Here is a 4,104-nt window from a genome sequence, read left to right on the forward strand (position 1 = left end):
TAATCGATTCGGCTCCGGGACCCAAACTTTCCTAGGATTGTAAGATATAACCCAACTCAATCCATCACAATAATTATTACTTGCTTATAATTTGAGAACATGTTTGTATGATCAATTCCCATGATTCCCCTATGACCCCATGACACCCTAGTGCTTTTTATCAATTGTTTACAACCTTTTAATTCATCTTGCTTGTTTATTTCCATTGCTATTTTAGTTTAGTGACCTTCTACATCAACCCAAATTGTGACACCCCTAAGACACCACTAGTTTCAATAGAAATCTCATCTCAATTCCCGTCCCTTGGGATCCGACCTTTACTTGCCTCTTTACTAATTGTAGAGTTGTTTGTGAAGCTATAAATTTTGTTTTGATTCGGACGTGACCCAACGACCACACCTTTAATTGTGAACACGAAACGGACCGATCAAAATTGGCGTCGTTGCCGGGGATGGTGTTTACTTGATTTAGATTCTCTTACATTGTTATTAGTTGTGTCTTTCTTTGCCTTGGGGAAGTAAAACTCCTCAAGGTTTGTTCTAATTGTTTTCAAGTTGTTTGATATTTTGCATGTCTAGAAGGTCACAAGGTGATTTGTTACCTTTTGACAGAGAAATTGAAAGAACCTTGACAAACAATAGGAGATTTGCTAGGAGGAATTTGAGAGGTATTAGTGAGGTTGTTCAACCAACTATTGAGTTCATCAACCCTTTTGCAAGAGAAGGTGAGGAGAACCCATTACAAAATACCTCACAAAATCAACCTACAATGCCTAAGTTTTCGTCACATTCCGTACCCACCGAGGAGAACCTACCCAATGGTACTCCCACACCACAACATCTAACCGGAAATTTTATTGCCAAATCCGCCTTTATCCAATTAGTCGAAAGGAGCCAATTTGGGGGGATGCCAAGTGAAGACCCTCATTCTCATATGGAAACCTTTTGTGACTATTGTGATGCGATTTCTCAAACCGGTGTAACTCAAGACCAAATTCGATGGGTCTTATTTCTTTTTTCTCTAATTGGCACCGCGAAACAATGGTTGAAGGGCCTTGATAAGGCCACTCTCGGAATTGATTCTTGGAAGAAGTTGGCTCTAGCTTTCTACAAAAAATTCTACCCACCGGAAAAGACTAACATGCTAAGAGCTCAAATTACGGGTTTTAAGCAAAGGGATGAAGAATCTTTGTATGAAGCTTGGGAGCGGTTCAAGGGAATTTGTCGCTCATGTCCCCACCATGGACTTAGCGAATGGTTCTTGGTACAACAATTTTGGAACGGTTTATATGAAGATTCAAGGAACATTCTCAACATGGGATCAATTGGAATGTTCACCGAAGTTGATGACAATCAAACATGGAACAAAATTGAGGAAATGGCGGTCCATAACTCACAATATAGTAGACCTCGTAAGGCTACTAGAGGAGGAAAGCATGAAGTGGACTCCGTTACTCAATTGGGTGCTCAACTTAGTGATCACATTGACACAATCAATTTGAAGTTTGAAAAAGCTATGGCTAGACTTGAAGAAGTCTCAAAATCACCAAAGCATCATGTTAATGCCATGACGGCATCTTCATCAATCCCAAGTGGGATATGTGAGAATTGTGGAACTTTGGGACATGACCAAAGTGAATGTAGGGGAACAAATGAACAAGTGAATGCTTTCCAAGCATACAAGAGTGGTACCCCTTATTCCAACTATTACAATGAGAACACCAAATTCCATCCAAATCTCTCATACAAAAGCCAAAATGTTCAAAACCCTCAAACAACATACACCCCACCTCCCATGAGAAACCAAAATCAAAGACCCTTTTACAATCAAAACCAAGGTTACCAAAATCAAAATCCATACAATCACCAAAATGACTAAGGTTTTGATGTCCAAAAAGCGGTCCTCCAAATGCAAAAGAATCAACAAGAGTTTTTCACTCAAATGCAAAAAGATAGTCAAGCAAAGGAAACCACCATCAACAACATCCTAGCCCACACCAAGATGTTGGAAACCCAATTGACTCAACTAGCATCTTCAAGCTCACAAAGACAAAAGGGGCAATTACCACCTCAAAGTAATCCCCCAAGACATGAAACGGTTAGTGCCATTCACTTGAGAAGTGGTACAAGGTATGAATCACCGAAGAAGCAAGTTGAGGATGAAGTTGTGGAAGCTAGTGATAAGGAAGAAATTGTGCAAAACTCCAAAGATGGAGAATCATCAAAAGAAGAAATTTCAAAGAAAAATGAAGACAAGGTCAAGGAGAAGGAGCCCATTGTGATTAGACTTCTTTTTCCAAGTCGTCAAGCCAAGCCCAAATTTGATGACCAACTTGGAAAGTTTATGGAAATTGTGAAGAATTTGGAAGTCTCGATTCCTTTCACGGAATTAACCAATCACGTGCCGGCCTATGCGAAATACATGAAAAACATCCTCACAAAGAAGAAGTCGATCCGGAAACTTGAGACTATCGCCTTCACTAAGGTGAGTAGTGCTATACTTCAAGGAAATTCACCTCCAAAACTAAAGGATCCGGGAAGCTTCTCAATACCGTGTACCATTGGCGACACCACGATCAACAAAGCCTTATGTGGTCTAGGGGCTAGTGTGAGTGTTATGCCGTACTCGGTGAGTAAAAGGTTGGGGATGGGAGAGCTTAAATGCACCAATATCACACTCCAAATGGCCAATAGATCGACGAAGACACCATTAGGGATAGGGGAAGATGTTCCCGTACGAATTGGGAAGTTTTTCATCCCGGTGGACTTTGTCATTGTTGATATGGAGGAAGATTCCAACATTCCAATCATTCTAGGAAGACCTTTCCTACACACCGCGGGTGCGGTGATTGATGTGAAACATGGTGAGCTCACTCTAGAAGTGGGAGATGAAAGCATAACCTTTAATCTTAACAAGACTATCAGAGCTCCTCGTTTGCATGAACCGTGTTTCATGATTGATCATTATAGCCGGAAGAATGATAGGAAGAAGTCGGAACTCCAATGGAAGAATAAAATTGAAGATGCTCCATTTAAAGAGCAAGTGAATTGTGACAAGGAGAGCTTGCAAGGCTCATCAAAATCAAGCAAAGAAGAAGAGGATGGCCTCATTGGCCAAGAGAAGAAATGGGGAGAGTTGTCTCCATCAAATCAAGAGATTTTCAATGATCAACTTAATGAAGTTTGTGGTCTTTGGGACGACGAATTTGAAGGGATTTTTAATCCCTACATTGGTAATGCCATCGATCAAGACCGACAACAAGGGCCAAGGTCTATTGAAGAGCTTTATAATGACAATGAACAAGCTTTTGATTATTTCCTCAAGGTGTTGAGCAACATCAACAACACCTTGAACATGCCTCCTTGACATCTCATCAAGAATGAGAGTTTGGCGGAGTCCTCCCTAAACCACCGTTTGTAAATATTTCTAACTCCCTACTCGCATTTCAATTCTTATATTGCATTTTTGTCATCTTTGGATTTTTATTTACTTTGATCAAGATAATTGTCATGTTTGAGAGAAGTGAGGGAGGGACTAATGATCTCAATTGATGTGTAGTGCTTTAGCTCAGTGTGGGGATGACAATTGCCTAGGCTATCCATGCCTTAGTAGTGCCCCCACAATGAAGAACACGAGATATGAAGAAGAATGGAAGAATGACAAGGGATATGCATTGTACACGGATGGAACTGAATCCGGGTACAAAGGGGTCGAATCCGAGCGGATTCAGGAGAATCCGCCCGTTTTCATGCAATCCGGCCGTGTTGGGTAGAAGACGCACGTCCCTCTAAGCTGAACTTTTGAAATATTTTTGACTGTAACCAAATCCGGGCGTCCTGCATCAAAATCCGCCCGTCTTTGAAAAGTCGCCCGTCTTGAAAGGAAGACGCCCGTCTTCTTGGCTGAGAAAAACAAGAAAACTTCCTGGACTGAAATCCGGTCGTCTTCTGTAAAATCCGCCCGTCCCGTGTAAGCGAATCCGAGCGTCTTCTCTTAAAGACGCCCGTCTTTAGGCGAGTTTTCCCCAACCCAGAAAAGGCAGAATCCGCCCGTCTTGTGCAGAAACCGCACGGATTGCCCCTGCAGTTCGAATTTTTCGGGCTT

The 4,104-nt window shown here is 41.6% G+C and overlaps 1 non-coding gene across 1 annotated transcript; it reads right to left on the reverse strand.

Annotated features, from left to right (window-relative positions):
* Positions 1-1,140: 1,140 nt before the first annotated feature.
* Positions 1,141-1,247, reverse strand: LOC141644465 (small nucleolar RNA R71). Its single transcript, XR_012544081.1, has one exon. It is a non-coding gene; the product is annotated as a small nucleolar RNA R71 (small nucleolar RNA).
* Between the last annotated feature and the right edge of the window lie 2,857 nt (positions 1,248-4,104).

The sequence above is a fragment of the Silene latifolia genome, chromosome 2 (assembly GCF_048544455.1).
Source record: "Silene latifolia isolate original U9 population chromosome 2, ASM4854445v1, whole genome shotgun sequence".
Lineage (NCBI taxonomy): Eukaryota > Viridiplantae > Streptophyta > Magnoliopsida > Caryophyllales > Caryophyllaceae > Silene > Silene latifolia.